The sequence below is a fragment of the Rhineura floridana genome, chromosome 5 (genome assembly GCF_030035675.1).
Source record: "Rhineura floridana isolate rRhiFlo1 chromosome 5, rRhiFlo1.hap2, whole genome shotgun sequence".
Classification (NCBI taxonomy): domain Eukaryota; kingdom Metazoa; phylum Chordata; class Lepidosauria; order Squamata; family Rhineuridae; genus Rhineura; species Rhineura floridana.
In genome coordinates, this window is record NC_084484.1 from 61,825,738 (window position 1) to 61,846,494 (window position 20,757).

The window sequence follows — 20,757 nt, forward strand, 5'->3', positions numbered from 1 at the left end:
TCACCAGGATGGAGTACTGTCACCTTTTTTTTCATGCCCATAGCAGCCATTTTGTGCTGGCACCCATGGCAATCTTATCAAGATATGAGCACCTGCATTTCATTTTGCAACAAAAAAGCATTATCCATTACCAATAATTTCATCTAATACATCACCAATAATCTTATCTAATTAAAATAAATACATTTCATTTTTGTGAATAATGTGTATATCATCATCACATAACATTAACCATGTTTTGGTGCCCCTTGAATCAGGTGCCTGGGCAAGGGCCCTGCTTACCCCACCATACTTCTGGCCCTGCTCACTATCTCTTATATAACATGTAGGAGTAGGTTGTCAGGAGTAAGCTGTAAGTGAGTCATTCATTATTATACCGAACTACAGGCATACCCCGCTTAACGTTGCTTCACTTAACATTGCCTTGCTATAACGTACATGCTCCATTCATCCCCATACCCCACTTAACGTTTGCGTGCTTCGCAATAACGTACATTTTATTGGCATGACGCCGCTGCCATCTAGTGGTGACTCTGTGCAGTACAAGTGAAGACAATTGCTTCACTTAAAGTAGATTTTCACTTAAAGTATACTCTCTGGTCCCATTGCGAATGTTAAAGCGGGGTATGCCTGTATAACAGATTTCCCCTCCTGCAAGTTGTTCATGATTTATTTTTGTTTTATTACATTTTAATCCCACCCTTCCTCAAAAGAACTCATGGTGGCATATATAGTCTCTCCTCCCCCAATTTTAATCTCAGATAGTTGCAGCTAAGACATAGTAATTGGCCCAAGGTCACCCAGTGGACTGTCAAGTCTATCAGCAGCAGTTGTAATGCACTGTGTTAGGTGCTGTATAATTTTAAATTGTAGTTTTTACAGACATGCCACAGACCACCTGAATGAACCTTGCACACCACTGCTGATCTGCAGATCACAGTTTGGGAACCTCTGCTTTGGGTCTTTTGTGATATTGATTTTTTATCATTTATCATTTTAGTTTCTAGTGTTATAGATTGCTGTGGATGGGCTTTGCCCAGAAAAGCAGTATAGAAAATATTTTAAAAGAAAAAATAAATAATAAATAAATCTCATCTGTTTCACAATGCAATCCTATACATGTTTACTCAGAAGTTAGTCCTATTGATTTCAGTGGGGCTTACTCCCAGCTAAGAGATTCAGAATTGCAGTCCTAGTCTACATCCAGCACTCTGACCTCTATGAATATAGTAACAAGCATGACACCAACATTCTCTTCCTGATTAAAAGGTTTACTTTTAGATTAAAAAAATGTCTAATAAAATAAAATAATAATAATAATAATAGCCATCCTTCGAAATACGTACTGATCCGAATTTTGGGATGCAGTTCTCCAACCAATGTTTACAAAAATGAATATATTAGGGGGGAGTGTGCATAAAAATGAATATACTAGTGAAAATACCATGCAAAATGCATTATATTAGGAGAATTTACTTGGAGAAATGTGTACATTAATCAAACCTATACAAAAGTATGATTATTAGGGAAAATTCACACTAAAATGCTGGATTTTCATGAGGATTTTAAAAATAAAAATTCGCAAATTGCTGCAGAAATGTGAGGAACAGAATTTCAGATTGGAAAACTGAGCAACTGAACCAAAATTGACGGGGGACTTAATTCCAGTGCCTTCCATGTGTATCTGGACACTTCTCTCCCTCCTCCTCTTTGGGCATGCATGAACTCCATCACATTGGACGGTATGCAGAATAGAAGGCCAGTGTATGCCTCCCATATAGGTATCTTCCCATTCCTCTCCTCCTCATGGTCCTGTCCGGCAAGTTACTATTGCTCTGGGCAGCTACGCCTGAAGTGGGAGAGGCCATGCCTGTATTAGGTGCTAATTTACATTTCATAAAGTTTTTTTTTTTTTGGCTGGGTTGTAAGTGAAACAAAGAGATGCTGTTCTGCTCCATATAAATGTGTTTAGGATCAAGGTGGTTAAATGCTGACGTTTTGTATAAGTGATGTGAACCAGTCTAATCTTTACATTATTTGAAGGCCTTATCCTAACAAGCACTTCATTTTCATACAATTAGATTTTTAGAATCTAATGGTTCACACTGAGTGCCAAACAACTTTTAAAGATTTTTCCTTTGAAAGAATAATTGTGAGACATCTCATTTAAGATACTGGAGCGGGAAGAAACATTTTAACACATTTTGAGTTCTATTTGTTATGCTATTCACATTTAAAAATCTAGTCTAAGCATTGTATCTTTTATAATTAAGACTCCAATTGTCAAGCCACTTTCTTTGGTGTCATAGCACTCAAACCGACAGTACCCCAGAATTGCTCTGTCCTCAGTTGCTACAACTTCAACATAATCAACATTGTATAATCTGGCTCTACAGTACACGCTGGTTACTTTGGACTCATCCATGCAACTGGCATGAATTTACCGAGGCATCTGCTATGTTCTAACCGTTCAGCCCTTCCTCTTGGGTTTCTTTTATATCTTTAGAACAAGACCCAGAGCAGAAAATATTAACTAAATTGTTATCTATTTGTCTAATTTGGAAATAGTTTTTGTGTTGTAATATTTGCTATTCGTTATTTTTTCTATTATGGTTGTATTATTTTGCTTGAAATTGTTTGTAATTGCTTTTGTTGCAAGCTATTTCAATTATTGTGTTCTTGCTTCCTTTTTGTAAGTCGCTTTGAGTTCTATTGTTGAAAAAAGCAAATAAATACTAGTAATAAATAATAAATAAATGACAGCAAGCTTACAGGTGTGCTGGTAGACAGGCTTATGGTGTGCTAATATGATTTGGTTGTCTATTTAAAGTGGCTGTCAAATTTAAATTTAGAAAATCTTGCAGTGTGAACTATAACATAGTATAGCATATTATTCTCCTTATAATCAAACAGTATCCTCCTCAATACTGACGTATGCCTTATTTTAAATTAGGGATGGGGAATCTCTGGCCCTCCAGCCTCAGTCGACATGGCCAATGGTCAGGGATGATGGGAGATGTGTCTAGCAACATCTGAAGGGGCACAGTTTTCCCACCCCTGTCCTAATTAGTTCAATCCTACCCTTTAAATACAAAATAATATTTGATTTACAGAATATAGTATGTAAGAACTCATACGTAACAGCAGAGGTGCAGTGGAGAGGAAAACAAGGGAGAACAGGTCTGGAACTTTTGTCAGAATATGAGTGATGACATCATATGGAGAAATACCACAATTACTAACAGAACCTCTTTGCTCTCGCAGGTGAATGAAGTGATACTAAGGCTTTCAAGTTTTATAATTATTTATGACAGATTAGCATAGAAATAGTCACAGTATGAGGAAAATAATCAAGCAGTGTCTGGATACCTTGGTCCTTTGATGGTATTCCTAGTTCACTCTAGCTGTTTAAACTGTAACAATTCTTTGCAAGATTATTTGCATTTTTAATTAAAAACTAAAGGTGGCATTTCATCTGGTTGAAGATATTTTAGCTTTACAAATCGAACTTATGGAGTCAGAAGTACCACTGAGGTATGGATCTTATAAAATTTACCACTACACTGCTGTGTAAAAGAGAGACAGTACAGGATTGTAAATATATTCACATTAGTTAGCAATATTTTTATTGACTGATTTTTAAAATCTTACATCCTGTCCATCAGTAATATACTTTCAGGACAGCTTACAAACTCAGTATACTCTGTTTAAAAACAGGAAGAACCATATAATAACAAAAACATAAACATACAAATACTGTGGGAATATGCTTAAAAAGACCTGAGAAAACAAAATTGTCTCCACCTGGCATTGAAAGGATACTAGAGAGGGGTCCAGATGAGTCTTCCTGGTGAGAATTCCTTGGAGATAGGCTTCATAACCCCTGGAAAATCTTCTCCCTATCCACCATCATAACTGGTCTCTACACATTTTTCAGAAAAAATGTATGTACCACTCAATGCTGTATCACAAAATTTCTTAGAGAATATTTTTTTAAATGTAAGTCTACCTATTGCAGTGGTGCAGAGGCATATATTATTTTTTTTCAGAAAGAAGTAAATTATGGTGATAAGACACCTAGGGGCAAAATCCAGAGGTCTGCTAAGCGATTCCTAACTGAAAGCAAGAGTACATATAGGAAAAAAATATTAAAAATTACAGTTAATTCTATGCATGTAATTTGTATCTCTTAAAAGTTCTACCAAGTTAGTAAAACTGAGGTTGATGAGGAGAGGCAAAATGTCCTAACTGGCGGTGCTGGCCTCTCTTCTTTCACTCTAAATGTGACACTGCATGAACTTGTGCTGAGCTTTTCACTGGGTATAGCACAACTGAGCATTTTTGCCGTTAATGTTTGAGGCTGCAGTATTATTCTTAGCAAGTCTCCCATTACCTTTATCTTCCCGAGGAACAAAAAGTAGATTCAAGTTTGTGTGGAGTCCGAAGTCTTCACTAAGTTTTTAGCATCTTCAGTTTATAGTGAGGTCATCTTACGTAGATGCAAAGCCTCAGGGCTGCATAGTTTCTGAGGTTCACTTTCTTATTAAATCTGGGTTTTAATCCATGCAGTGCTTGATGCTATTTCGATATAAATCGAAAGGGTGATTCCTTTATCATCAGCCCGCTTTTCTGTGTTCTACCTCCACCTGTCTCCCACTGTGGATACATCATGTTATAGCCCCATATATCTTCACAGAACATCCTTAGACAAAAACTGAATGCATAAACAATAGTAATTAGTAGCATTTCTATGATATATACCCTTGTTTTCAGGTAGGGATGATAGGGCAGCCCTGAGGAGAATTTCCCAGATGTCCACTATCAATAATCATATTCTACACTTTTTCCTGAAAATCACTCAACAATATATCACAAAACATATCATGAATTTGCATATAAGGACTATCTTATGCAACCCAGTTCATGGGCAGATGCATATGAGGAAAGACATCAGGTCCCATCGGAAAAGGTAAGCACTAAGCAGTGGAGGCTGGTCCATTATAGGGAAAATGGGGGACTGCCCCGCCAACTTCAGTCAGCCTTCAGCCAGCCCACCTTCTTACTTACAACCAGCCCAGAAGGGTAGGGGGAATACTGCCTGTCAGCTTCCTCCTCCTTAGGCTCAGTGTTGCCCCTTGCAGAACTCAACTGGGAGGAGGATGGGAACAAATCTAGAATTAGCTGGCTTTGCTTCTCATTGGCTCTGCCTTGGTTATCATCGACTCTGGCTCTAGTTATTGTTATCCTCCTTGCCTTCCTCCCTATCAGACCCAGTGATCACCAAGCACTGCTGGAACCAAGTACTCTGAATTCTGCTCTGAAATGGACCAGCAGCCACTCAAGCTGTTTTATTGAAGCAATTTCAAAACTAGAAAGAGTTCAATTAGCAGCCATGCAGCTGTGTTCTGGACAACCTGAAGTTTCCATAGGTCACACGTAGAACATTGCAGCAATCTAATCTGGAGGTTACCAGAGTGAAGAGAACTGTAGCTTGGCTATGCAGTTGGCATAGCCTGAGTTGGTGAAAGGTGCTACATGCTATAGAAGTTACCTAGACCTCCAGTGACAAGACTAAATCTATCACACACTGGTCTATGAATCTGATACAAAGTACAACTCTGTCCAGAACACTAACAGAATCTCTGGATTGTGAGATTCAATGCCAGGAAGTCAAATCTATTACTCACCCCTGACATCACGTCATCCCTTCCACAGTTTCACTTGAATCTGATGAAAAGGACAAGTAGAGCTGGGTCTTTTCAGTGTACTGGTGGAAACTCAGTCCAAATCTCTGAATGACTCACTCAGGGATTTCCGGTTAAAAAGCACTGGAGATTATGTAACTCTATGGGACTCCTTAACATAACTGAAAGTTTGTTGCTGGGCCTAATTCAAGGTGTTAGTAAATAAAAATCCTCAACAATTTGGGACCAGTTTACTTGAAAGATCATCTTACCCCATACATGCTCACTTAACCACGTCAATCTGTGGAACTGGATTTTTTTACAAGTGCCACATAATGTCCATTCTACATTTGCAAGGAATTGATCCTTCATTGTGGCAGCACCTACTCTTTGGAACCCCCGGGGCATCAATATTAGGCAGGCACCTTCACTGTATTGTTCTCAGCGCCTACTTAGACATGTAATTTTAATATGTAGTTTTAAAGTGTAATTTTATTATGTTTTAAAGCAGCTGTTTTTATTTATATTCTGATAAATTTTATGTCAAGTTGTTTTTAACATTTGATTTCATCAGTATTTCAAATATTTTATATTGTTTCATGTAAACCACTTAGAGGTTTTTATTAATTAAATGGTATATAAATCTTGTCAATACAATACAATATAGTAAGAAATCAAAGTCAAAGGGTCAAGCAAAAGTCTTCTAACATCACCTTCTGGAAGCAATAGCAGTAGAATTACTGCAATGTAACGTCCTCAATCCCCAATCTGAAGACCCTGTCCATAAGGCTCTATGGTGGTCTATGCTGAAAGGTCAAGAAAAATAAAGAGGGTCTCATCCCACCAAAAGATTTTAACTTTAAGGTGCTTAGCAAATAAGTCACAGTGGGCCACTAAGGATTCCTTTACCCCTATCTGTGGAAGAGGTTGGAGAAGGCCATGAACTACCTAAATAAACTTCACTGCACACCACTGCACAGATGCAGCAGAGAAGCATTATCTCTCCACCACTATAACCATGAGTAGGCATGAAGATGAGCTGTGTTTGGTCAGAATCGCACCAAGATTTCCATCATTTACATTCAAACCATCTCCATAACTGCTTCACTGCCCTAGTTTCTTGGTAACTAAGGAGATGGAGTCAGATAACAGAATATAGAGCCAAGAATTTCCTTTAAGAACATAAGAACATAAGAAGAGCCTGCTGGTCAGGCCAGTGGCCCATCTAGTCCAGCATCCTGTTCTCACAATGGCCAACCAGGTGCCTGGGGGAAGCCCGCAAGCAGGACCCGAGTGCAAGAACACTCTCCCCTCCTGAGGCTTCCAGCAACTGGTTTTCAGAAGCATGCTGCCTCTGACTAGGGTGGCAGAGCACAGCCATCACGGCTAGTAGCCATTGATAGCCCTGTCCTCCATGAATTTGTCTAATCTTCTTTTAAAGCCATCCAAGCTGGTGGCCATTACTGCATCTTGTGGGAGCAAATTCCATAGTTTAACTATGCGCTGAGTAAAGAAGTACTTCCTTTTGTCTGTCCTGAATCTTCCAACATTCAGCTTCTTTGAATGTCCACGAGTTCTAGTATTATGAGAGAGGGAGAAGAACTTTTCTCTATCCACTTTCTCAATGCCATGCATAATTTTATACACTTCTGTCATGTCTCCTCTGACCCGCCTTTTCTCTAAACTAAAAAGCCCCAAATGCTGCAACCTTTCCTCGTAAGGGAGTCGCTCCATCCCCTTGATCATTCTGGTTGCCCTCTTCTGAACCTTTTCCAACTCTATAATATCCTTTTTGAGATGAGGCGACCAGAACTGTACACAGTATTCCAAATGCGGCCGCACCATAGATTTATACAATGGCATTATGATATCGGCTGTTTTATTTTCAATACCTTTCCTAATTATCGCTAGCATGGAATTTGCCTTTTTCACAGCTGCCGCACACTGGGTCGACATTTTCATCGTGCTGTCCACTACAACCCCGAAGTCTCTCTCCTGGTCGGTCACCGCCAGTTCAGACCCCATGAGCATATATGTGAAATTAAGATTGTTTGCTCCAATATGCATAATTTTACACTTGTTTATATTGAATTGCATTTGCCATTTTTCTGCCCATTCACTCAGTTTGGAGAGGTCTTTTTGGAGCTCTTCGCAATCCCTTTTTGTTTTAACAACCCTGAACAATTTAGTGTCATCAGCAAACTTGGCCACTTCACTGCTCACTCCTAATTCTAGGTCATTAATGAACAAGTTGAAAAGTACAGGTCCCAATACTGATCCTTGAGGGACTCCACTTTCTACAGCCGTCCATTGGGAGAACTGTCCGTTTATTCCTACTCTCTGCTTTCTGCTTCTTAACCAATTTCTTATCCACAAGAGGACCTCTCCTCTTATTCCATGACTGCTAAGCTTCCTCAGAAGCCTTTGGTGAGGTACCTTGTCAAACGCTTTTTGAAAGTCTAAGTACACTATGTCCACTGGATCACCTCTATCTATATGCTTGTTGACACTCTCAAAGAATTCTAATAGGTTACTGAGACAGGACTTTCCCTTGCAGAAGCCATGCTGGCTCTGCTTCAGCAAGGCTTGTTCTTCTATGTGCTTAGTTAATCTAGCTTTAATCATACTTTCTACCAGTTTTCCAGGGACAGAAGTTAAGCTAACTGGCCTGTAATTTCCGGGATCCCCTCTGGATCCCTTTTTGAAGATTGGCGTTACATTTGCCACTTTCCAGTCCTCAGGCACGGAGGAGGACCCAAGGGACAAGTTACATATTTTATTTAGCAGATCAGCAATTTCACCTTTGAGTTCTTTGAGAACTCTCGGGTGGATGCCATCCGGGCCCGGTGATTTGTCAGTTTTTATATTGTCCATTAAGCTTAGAACTTCCTCTCTTGTTACCACTATTTGTCTCAGTTCCTCAGAATCCCTTCCTGCAAATGTTAGTTCAGGTTCAGGGATCTGCCCTATATCTTCCACTGTGAAGACAGATGCAAAGAATTCATTTAGCTTCTCTGCAATCTCCTTATCGTTCTTTAGTACTCCTTTGACTCCCTTATCATCCAAGGGTCCAATTGTCTCCCTAGATGGTCTCCTGCTTTGAATGTATTTATAGAATTTTTTGTTGTTGGTTTTTATGTTCTTAGCAATGTGCTCCTCAAATTCTTTTTTAGCATCCCTTATTGTCTTCTTGCATTTCTTTTGCCAGAGTTTGTGTTCTTTTTTATTTTCTTCATTCGGACAAGACTTCCATTTTCTGAAGGAAGACTTTTTGCCTCTAATAGCTTCCTTGACTTTGCTCGTTAACCATGCTGGCATCTTCTTGGCCCTGGCGGTACCTTTTCTGATCTGCAGTATGCACTCCAGTTGAGCTTCTAATATAGTGTTTTTAAACAACTTCCAAGCATTTTCGAGTGATGTGACCCTCTGGACTTTGTTTTTCAGCTTTCTTTTTACCAATCCCCTCATTTTTGTGAAGTTTCCTCTTTTGAAGTCAAATGTGACCGTGTTGGATTTTCTTGGCAATTGGCCATTTACATGTATGTTTAATTTAATAGCACTGTGGTCACTGCTCCCAATCGGTTCAACAACACTTACATCTTGCACCAGGTTCCGGTCCCCACTGAGGATTAAGTCCAGGGTTGCCATCCCTCTGGTCGGTTCCACGACCAACTGGTCTAGGGAATAGTCATTTAGAATATCTAGAAACTTTGCTTCTTTGTCATGACTGGAACACATATGCAGCCAGTCTATGTCCGGGTAGTTGAAGTCACCCATTACTACCACATTTCCTAGTTTGGATGCTTCCTCAATTTCATATCTCATCTCAAGGTCTCCCTGAGCATTTTGATCAGGGGGACGATAGATCGTTCCCAGTATTAAGTCCCTCCTGGGGCATGGTATCACCACCCACAACGATTCTGTGGAGGAGTCTGCCTCTTTTGGGGTTTCGAGCTTGCTGGATTCAATGCCTTCTTTCACGTATAGAGCGACTCCGCCACCAATACGTCCTTCCCTGTCCTTCCGATATAGTTTATATCCAGGGATAACCGTATCCCACTGGTTTTCTCCATTCCACCAGGTCTCCGTTATGCTCACTATATCAATGCTCTCCTCTAAGACCAAGCACTCCAGTTCTCCCATCTTGGTTCGCAGGCTCCTAGCATTAGCGTACAGGCACTTGTAAGCAGTGTCTCTCTTCAAGTGTCTTTGGCACTTGTGGTTAGGCCTGTGGTAATTTTGCTCTTCTGAATTTATATCCTGTGCCCCTGCTCTCACAATGCCTACTTCTAGGCCTACCCCTTTTAAAATTTCATCATTTCTTTGGTTTTTATCCCAGGGGGGAGGTTTATTCCGAACCGGACCTTTCTCAGCTCCTGTCGGGTTTCCCCACTCAGTCAGTTTAAAAGCTGCTCTGCTACCTTTTTAATTTTAAGTGCCAGCAGTCTGGTTCCATTCTGGTTCAAGTGGAGCCCGTCCCTTTTGTACAGGCCCGGCTTGTCCCAAAATGTTCCCCAGTGCCTAACAAATCCAAACCCTTCCACCCGACACCATCGTCTCATCCACGCATTGAGACTGCGAAGCTGGGCCTGTCTGGCTGGTCCTGCGCGTGGAACCGGTAGCATTTCAGAGAAAGCCACCTTGCAGGTCCTGGCTTTCAGCATCCTACCTAGCAACCTAAATTTTGCTTCCAGGACCTCACGGCTACATTTCCCCATGTCGTTGGTGCCAACGTGCACCACGACCACTGACTCCTTCCCAGCACTGTCTACCAAACTATCTAAACGACAGGCGATATCCGCAACCTTCGCACCAGGCAGGCAAAACACCTTGCGGTCTACACGCCCATCACACACCCCACTGTCTATGTTCCTAATGATCGAATCACCCACTACAAGGATCCCTCCACCCCCTGGAGATATATCCTCGGCACGAGAGGATAGCTGCTCATCCCCCAAGGAATGGGTCCCTTCTAAGGGATCGTTTCCCTCTTCCTCAGCTGGATGCTCTCCTTCCCCGAGACCATCGTTGTCCATGATAGCAGGAGAGCTATCATCGTTGGAGTGGGACACAGCTATAACGTCCCTGAAGGCCTCCTCCACACACCTCTCTGCCTCTCTCAGCTTTTCCAGGTCCGCCACCTTGGCCTCAAGGAAATGAAGTCGTTCCCGGAGAGCCAGGAGCTCATTGCACCGAGAGCATACCCACGACTTCTGTCCAACAGGCAGATAGTCGTACATGCTGCAGGCGGTCCAAAACACTGGAAAGCCCCCACACCCCTGCTGGCTTCTTACCTGCATAGTTTTGTTTAAGGTTTATTATGTCAATGCATTGGAGACTGCGGTTTAGTTGAGGTCAGGGAACAGATGGGCAGAGTGGGGGGCCCTGGCCTCCTTGCCCTGCTGCCGAACTCGCTCTGCTGCTTAACTCGCCTTGACGCTTTGTCAGCTGGGGCCTTGACGCTTCGTCAGCTGGGGCTCCCTCTAGCTCGTGGAGCAGGCTTTGGTGAGCCTTGATTAATAATGGCACCCCTAGATTTACTCCACATACTTATATTCATCAGAAATTAATTCAGGGTAAGAGTTAAGTTTAAAACTATAAAAACATTTGCATGCTATGCAGTTTGTGAACTCAGATTACAAATAAGAAATTCATTGGCGATCACTCGTGGCCAAGTAAGATTGTCTCCCAAGATAAGGTCTTCAACAGTGGGTCCGTAAGTGACTGTGGAGGCCAATTCTGGACACACACAGCCTCCCACAGTGAGGACATAGGTTTCCAGATGGAAGATGGTCGTGAGAAGGATTTGTTTGATGTGCCTTCCGCTTGGCTCGTTTGTCCCTTTCGCCCTGTATTTGTGCTTCTTTGAAGTCCATAGCACCTTTGACAATAGCCGACATTCATGGGCCAAGCCTTCCCAGTTCTCGATGCTCATGTAACTTTTTTTTAGATTCTCTTTAAGAACATCTTTAAACCTCTTTTGCTGTCCACCGATATTCTGTTTTCCATCCTTACGTTGGGAGTAAAGTAGCTGCTTTGGAAGACGGTGATCAGGCATTCGAACAACATGGCCAGTCCAGCGAAGTTAATGTTGAAGGATCATTGTTTCAACACTGGCAGTCTTTGCTTCTTCCAAAACGCTAACATTAGTCCATCTGTCTTACCAAGTAATTTGCAGAATTTTCCGGAGGTGGAATCTTTCAGGAAGTTGGGAATGGCATTTATAAATGGTCCATGTTTCACAGACCTACAGTAAGGTTGGTAGTACAATGGCTTTGTAAATAAGCATTTTGGTCTCCCTGCGAATATCCCGATCCTCGAACACTCTACGCTTCATTCGGAAGAATGCTGTACTCGCAGAGCTCAGACAATGTTGAATTTCAGCATTGATGTCAGCTTTTACAGAGTGATGGCTGCCAAGATAGGGGAAGTGATCAAAATTATCCAGTGTCACACCATTAAGCTGGATTGATGGTGCTACAGAGGGACTAGTTCGCACCTGTTGATGAAGCACTTTGGTTTTTTAAATATTAAGTCAGAGCCTAAGCTTTCCATATGCTTCTGCAAAGACATTTAGGATAATTTGAAGATCTTCCTCTGAATGTGTGGAGACTACATTATCATTGGCATATTGAAGTTCTACAACAGAGGTTGATATTACCTTACTTTTTGCTTTCAGCCTACTGAGATTAAAAAGCTTTCCATCTGTTCAATATATGATTTCCACACCAGTAGGAAGTCCCTTCAATAAGGTGTAGAATCATAGCAATGAAAATAGCAAATAAGGTAGGAGAAATGACACATCCCTGTTTTACGCCTGATCCGACTCTGAACAGATCGCTCTGAAAGCCATTGTTATCCAAAACTGTCGCTGTAATGTTGTCATGAAGGAGTCACAAACTATTCACAAATTTATCAGGGCATCCAGTTTTCAGAAGGATAGTCCAGAGAGCAGTTCGATTCACAGTATCAAAGGCCTTAGTCAGATCAATAAACACCATATATAAATGTCCACTGTCCCCCTGGAAGGGTGGAAACTATTTTGAGATTTGGGGAGGACATCCTCTGAGATCGGCAGGAGGTGATTTGTGAGGATCCTTGCAAGGACTTTACCTGTGGTAGCAAGAAGAGAGATACCTCGATATCTCCCACAATCTGTTCTATCACCCTTCTTAAAAAGGATGATAATTATGGCATCCCTAAAGTCTTTCAGGATCTCCTCCCTCATCCAGATTTTTTTTTAATGAGTTTATGAAGTTGTTGTGTAAGTTCAGGCCCACCTTCTTTAAAGACTTCAGTAGGAATCCCATCAGGTCCACTAGCTTTGTTGTTCTTCATTTGATTGATGGCTTTACTGACTTCATCCAAATTAGGGGATACCGAAGGTCATCTCTAGTTTGTAGTTGTGGAATTTGCGAGAAGACCTCACCAGCCACAACAGAGTTACAATCAGGGAGGTTGTGCTAATGCTCTTTCCAGCACAGTGCAATAGATTCTTTATCCTTAAGAAGTTTGGTACCATCCATTGAACATAAGGGATTTGTACTGTAATTTGTTGGTCCATAGATGGCCTTTGTGGCATTAAAAAAGCGCCGTGCATCGTGAGTATCTGCAAAGTGCTGGATTTCTTGGGCTTTCTTTATCCACCAGGCATTATTAAATTCTCTAGTTCTTCCTTGGACCTCAGCCTTTGCACTGGCATAGATTTTTTTTCTTAGCACAGTTAATGTCTTTCTGCCATATCTGGAGGGCTTTCCTTTTCTTGTCAATGATATGTTCAATCTCACTATCATTCTCATCAAACCAGTCCTGATGTTTCTTAGTTTGGAATCCAATAGTTTGTTCACATGCTGCAATAATAGAAGTCTTCAGCTTAATCCAGTGTTCCTTGACATTTTCTGGGAGTTCCATCGGTAGATGTTTCTTGAGAGTTGTTTGAAAGCAAGCTCGCTTAATAGGATCTTGAAGGGCATGGATGTTCATTTTATGCCTTGGTTTTCTTCCTTGGAGCCTATGTTGAGGAACAATATTAATGGCCATAGTGGATCCAATTAATTGGTGATCTGTCCAGCAGTCATCAGCATTCGTCATGCCCGAGGGAGGAGTACATCACAATGATGTCTGGCACGGACAATTATGTAATCCAGGAGATGCCAGTGTTTTGACCGAGGGTGCCTCCATGATATTTTAAATGTATTTTTCTGGTGAAATAGTGTGTTTGTAATAACAAGATTATGCTCTGCACGTTTAGTCAGAAGTAGAATTCCATACAGGTTGCTATTGCCAACTCCTTCTTTCCCAATGGTTTCTGGCCATAAATTGAAATCACACCCAACTCTTGCATTGAAATCACCCAAGAGGATAATTTTATCCTCCTTAGGCATCTCTTATGAGATGGTATCCAGCTGGTTATAAAAAGTTTCCTTGATGCATCTAATGTTGGTGCATAAGCACTTATAATAGTTGCCTGCTGGGTTCTGGCAAATTTTAACTGGAGTGTTGAGAGTTGTTCATTAATGTCAGTAGGAACTTCTGACAACAGCTTCATAAGATTATTTTTAATAGCAAAGCCTACTCCATGTATTTGTCGTTCTTGTTCAGGCAGTCCTTTCCAGAAGAAGGTATAACTTCCTTTTTCTTCCTTCAGTTGTCCTTCTCCTGCTCTTTGAGTTTCTTGCAGTGCTGCTATGTCAATATTAAAATGTCTCAACTCCCTAGTGATGATGGCAGTCCTGCGTTCAGGACATTCACTATCTGTATTGTCCAGCAATGTCTGTATATTCCATGTTCCAAAGTTCAATTGTCTTTTGCAACCACTAAGTGGTGACCCCACTGGACGCAGTAATCCAGTCAGGGAGAGAGATGAGGCAGACTATGCTTAGGGCACCTTTTCTAGCCTCCTCCTCATACGGGGTGAACAGAGTGGATCCTGAATAGGACTGCTCAGTCATGGATATAGCTGCTGAACTACTCAACTGCCTCAGTCCTTCAGCCAGGATGACTGAGTATGTATCCACTGCCCATGTGCCGGTCCATGACTAGGGGCTTCTGGATTTTACAGTCCTGCCTCCTTCGCCATTCGCCAGTCGCCATGGGACTTTTGGTTTGGTTGGGAGATGCCTGTGCATGAATTTGTTTTATGTGGGGAGACGGGCGCACAATGATCAACACACAATCTTGACCAAAAAAGGCTTTGATCCAATGGCATGGATACCACGACAATTGGAAGTCTTTTATCTGCTGCAGCCTTCATCCGCCTTCACAGTCATTGTAACATACACATTGTTATCCTCCGCCTGTTCTGCTGTTGAGAACATTCTTGGATCATTCTTTGTCTGGTTCCTCTCCCTTGACTTTACCGCCATGGGTGACCCTGCTGGGAGTACATGACTCCCGACGGCATCGCTCACAGGGTTCATTGGAACACACAAGCCCACTCACCACTACAAGGTGATGATCCAGTGAGGGGAAATAAGGAATTAGAGCCTTCCAGATAACAAAAAAGTATTTGGCCACAATCCAACCCAGAATGAAGCATGTTTAAGCTCATTGACCTGGATGGATCCAAAGAACTCCATGGGAGTAGCTCTGCATGCCCAAGAAAGAATTGGCCTTGTGTATTCTTTGAACAGCAGCCCCTCCAAAGCCACATGGAAAACTCTTTTGACACGAAGGGGGAATTCCACAAACAGTTTCTGATGCAGCTGGGGAAGAGTCAAGAGTTCCACTAGGCATGGCACTGGGCATGTCCAATGTAGCTCTTTATATCCTGACTACTGAAAGAAATAGCTTTAATCTACATTGCATTGTGTCTATAGATTATACTCTTAGATTTATCCTAGCATTACCCCAAACCAGTGCCAGTGGTTCAGTATTCAATCATCATGTAGGGCAAGGAGACGGTACCATTGTGGCAGTATGGTAGTTGTTTCTGGTGCTTTTTTAAAAGGGGGAGATATGAGCTTGAGATGTGGAAAAGCATGCTGCCCCCATCAAATAACTAAAGAGAAAAAATTAGAAAAAAATTAAAATGGCTCATGAATTGGCAAGATGATCAAGCATGTGGTGGGGGAGTGGTGTCACTTATTACTTGCTATGGTAGCAGGTAGAGAACTTGGGTTGGAGGGCAGTATCAAGTTGCTTGAGTGCTGGAAAAATGTCAGTGTCCTGATGTTGATGTAGTAGGTGGGAGAGAGATGATTAGAACTGCACAATAGCTGAGTAAGAATGACATAGTTACTGCACAATAAAAATAATAACAGACAGACCCTTAGACAAAGTGTTTTCAGTGTCAGCTTCACTTAACTGTGGGGTTTACTAGGCATTATGTATGCCTGCAAAGTTTTATTTGCATTCATTTTAAAAGTACATTTAACACAAGAAATGAGTCAGCCAAATTCTTAAAAAATGACATTTATTCCACAGCTTGTGCTTAACTCTTTTTAATAGAACTTAAGAAGTGATCAATTTTGGTTGGATTATGTCTACATTTATTTTATAGTAAAATAAAGTCTGCTAAGAAACAAGTGCATTCGTGCTGAAGAATACAATTGAAATCAAGATTACTTGCAAACGGTGTGTTTAGACTGCTGTTTGTTGCACTTACTTTCTGTAGCAGCTAATGCTTCTTTATATAATTTATTTAATCCAGTTAAATATTTTTCATTTAATCCATGTAGGCTTTCCAATTTAAGTCTTGTGTATCACACATAAATAATCTATTTCTTATTTGCTGAAGTCTTGTTTAAATTACTGTTATTGGAGTAGTGTCCACATACATCAATGGCAATAATTTCCACCATATATATTTTGATCTTTAACCCATTCCAACCTTAGGATCTAGAGCATACCAATGAAAAAGCATTAATCTGGAAGGATAAATTTACATAACTGACAGACAGTATTATAGCATATTATTATCTTTACTTTCCTAGTAAGCACCAAATCAGTCCCATTTATAGAAAAATTCTAATTAAACTGGAATAAGATATTAAATGAGACTTAGCCAGTAGAAGCTAATTAAAAGTACAAAAATTATTAGGAGTATCTCTACTAATTAAATGTGATCTAATTAACTGGTTGCTTAATGTGATTATTTCTTTTTTAAGGCTAAGGACTCCGGGCTTGATTCTTCAAGGTCACAAATATTCAGTATGCCCCAGAATGAGAACCATAAATGTGATGGGACTGAATGGTTGTTAAATACCAGAATTACTGAACTTGGCATGCTTTCCAATCTTGTAGTCCCTACATAAGATTAGAAAATATTATTTGAGATTTAAAAGAAAAGTGGTTGAGAGAGGGAGGATCACTGTGAAGAGAACAGGAGCATGTGAGTTCTGAACTTCTAAAGACTGATGTTGGTCAGATGAAAAACAGTTATTCCTATCTGCAGAGAATTCCCTTAGATAAGTAACTATTTGTAGGAGGTCCAGAGGTCTAGGAAAGCAGCAAGATATCCCAGTTCAGTGGTACTGATTAAGTTAAACATACATTTTAAACAGCCAATGTACATATGACTTTATTAACATAAGTAGAGCCCTACTGGATCAGACTAAAGGCCTATCTAGTCCAGCATTATGTGCCCACAGTGGCCAACCAGATGCCTAATATGATTTATTTGATTTATATCTTGCCTTTTCTCCAAGGAGCAAAAGGCAGCGTACCTGGTTCTCTCCTCTTTTATCCTTGCAACAACTCTGTGAGGTAGGTTAGGCTGAGAGTTGGTGATTGGCCCAAGGTCACTCAGTGAGTTTCATTAGTAAGTGAGGGTTTGAACATGGGTCACTCCAGTCCTAGTTCAACACTCAAATCACCACATCACACTGGCTCTCTATAGGACATGAACACAATAGTACTCCTCTGCTAGTGTTGCCCAGCAATTGGTATTCAGAGGCCTCTGATACTGGAGATGATATATAGCTATCAGGACTAATAGCCTATTCATAGCCTTATCTTCCATGCATTTAATTCCCTTTTAAAACCATCCAAGTTGACTGCCATCATTATTTCTTCCATGGTGTTCCATTATTATTATTATTATTATTATTATTATTATTATTATTATTATTATTATTATTATTATTATTACACATGGTTACCCCTTGTGTGGATTATCTTTTGAGATAGTCAATGTGAGGTGCCCTGAGCTGGATTGGAACTGTGACTTGAAGAGAGAGAGTCCCAACTGGTATTGGAATCACCTCTCTTCATGCCTGCAATTTGCAGTAGAAGGAAAGCACCTATTACAATGGGGTTAAAACAGCAGCTGCAACACAAGCACTAAAGACTTAAATAATGTCATGCCTAGTTTGGCCCCAAGCCCATACAATCATATTAGAAAAAAATTGCTTGTCACATCCCATGCATTCTTTTATGAAATATGCCATCTCCACTAAGTCCAAGCATTCCTTAGAATGGGAATGTTTGACTTTGAAAATAATCCAAGATGCAGTAAGTTTTCATCTTAAAGGATTATTTACAAAATCAGCATCCTAGCAACATCCTGACTTACCTACAAAGGTAGGTTTGTAATGTTTGTGTGAAAACAAGGTCTGCCCTATGTATTTGCCTTATGGCCCACTGCAAAACCCTAAGCAAGGATATGGTTACTAAAAAACAACAACAAAAGAAACATTTATTACTATTATTTACAAAATACTGTCCTACAGCATAGTACTCAAAACTATATACAACAACAAAAAACCTCTCCCCCTCTGTCTCATCCACACAAATAATTAAAACACTAAAATGGATAGAGCAAACAATTCACAAATACAGTATACATGAAACTTCCGTATCGGTCCACAACACATATAAAAAAGCCTGTAGAAACTGCCAGGTCTTTAATAAAAAAAATAAAAGGTGGGTGGCCAAATGGTTCTCCTTGAAGAGGAAAGACATCAGTGGTGCCCTACCAAGAACTTGCCACTCTCCGAGTCTGAGTTCCACTTTTGATATCACAGGCTGAATCCAGAGGGTGAATATATCTACAGTCAGCTTGGTTTGAAGTCTTACCTACTTCTGATGGAATCTGACTCCAGTGTTTTTATGGGAGTGAACTCCTTCAGCCTACCTTTCAGTACTGACTCACACAGCAACAGAAGTCAGCAGGCTTATTTATGCTGGCCTTAATCATCACCTTACAACACCATATTGGAGTTATGGAAATACTTTACAAAGTTAGTGGTGCCACCCAATTAAATCCACCATGTCTTTCTGGTATTGTCCTGAGCCAGAGCTGCCCATTAGGTTTTCCCATTCATTTTGAAGGCAGCCTGAGGGAATTCCTATATCCAAACTCTGTGTAAATGCTTACTAGCAGTGTAGTGCTGCTCCAAGTTACCCAAGTGACACTCAAGGCCACTTCAATCCTGGTCTTTATTTCTCTTTGAAACAGTCAACTTCACCTAGTAGAAATAAGCCTTCAGCATTCTTATCCATAAGAACATGTGAGCAAATCATAGGATGGAATGAGCTCAGCAGTTACTATCTCAAGATAATGATGATGCAAATAGGTCTTCATGCTGTGAAATATACATTAAACTGATTAGTCTCACAAGAATAATGAGGACTCCTTTTTAAATGCTAACATAAAATGCTTCAGTAGTTGTTTGTACAGAAATGAGAACATTCCCGCATCTTCATAGTATTTGTTGTAGGTTATAGGTGAAAACACCTATTTCTTAAGAGATCAAAAGCAACCATCTAAAGCTGCAGAAAGAAGAAAGCAATAAAATATCAGATGAGATGACACAATTCATTCTTGTCTAGTTGCAATTATACAACTTGCCTAACTAGATCAGGGAAGATGTATATGAAATAGCTGAAGGCTTTAGTTTTATAATGCTTTTGTTCAGATATTTCTTTTATTTATATTTTAAAAGTAGTTCTTTATACACAGTGCATATTTTAGAACTCGCATTTTTCTCTTCTACGTTTCTACACTGTCATTGCTGATTAATACTGATGCAATATTACAGGACTTGATGTGAGTTATCTCTTTTCTGTGCTAACATTTTATATACTTTGTTCCTAAAAAGTGGAAATAACTAGTTTATTGTGCCTCCCTGTTCTGCTGTGGTGTCAATCAACATTGCTTTTTAATAAAGGTTTCAGTGCTGCTATGCAAGCAAAGAAAGAATATTATGTTGGTATGGTTACCAATATGTGCACATGGTCATGTGTGTTCTACACATTCATCACTTCATCCTTTCCAGAAGGTTTTTCTACTTGACACAAGAATGAGGCCCTATGACTTCCTGCCCCTGAACATTTGTAGTCAAAATGGTCTTCCCAAAAAACTACACCAGTGCAAAGTCATGATGTTATTGTCACAGAAAAAAAAATAATCATATGGTGGTTATTTTATTTTGAGCTTTCCCACTTTCAATGTCTAGTTAGGAGTAGCAATTTCATCGGAGTTTTGGTGCAGCATTCCCACTGCCAGCAGCTGGTGCTTTAGTAGTATCTTTTCCCCAGCTACTGATGCTTTCTCCGGCCACTGACCCATATCAAATCTCCAAAGACAGGCAGCCCCCTTCCTAAAAGGCACTTTTCCAGAATTCACAGAGCCAAACTCTGCATCTCATAGTCTGTCTCATTCCCAAACTGAATCTACAGGGTTTTTTTTTGGGGGGGGGGAGGGTTCCACTCAGACCTAAGGATGGAAAGTTCTGTCAGTTTCAGTTCTCTCAGTTTCTCATTTTTTCAATCATCAATTTAGTCCTCCACATTTATGCAGCAATTTGTGATTTTCATAAAAAATCTCATGAAAATTCTCCAGCATTTTAGTGCAAATTTATCCTAATAAATACATTTTTGTAGGCAGTTTTGACTAACATACTCATTGTTGCAAGCAATTTCTCATCATATAATGCATTTTTCACTCATATATTTGTTTTTATGCACACGCCCCCCATCATAACCATTTTTGTAAAGATTTGGCTCTTTGGTGGGTGAACTGCATTGAAAAATTTGAATAATTTTGAAAGATGGCTCTTTTGGTTCTCATATTATTTCAGCAAGTGTGAATTTGGTAAGATTCGGCTTCAAATGCAAACTGAATCAAACT

The 20,757-nt window shown here is 40.3% G+C and overlaps 1 protein-coding gene across 1 annotated transcript in view; it reads right to left on the reverse strand.

Annotated features, from left to right (window-relative positions):
- GABRB3 (gamma-aminobutyric acid type A receptor subunit beta3) overlaps window positions 1-20,757 on the reverse strand; it is a 136,705-nt gene that overhangs the window by 33,453 nt on the left and 82,495 nt on the right. The window lies entirely within an intron of this gene.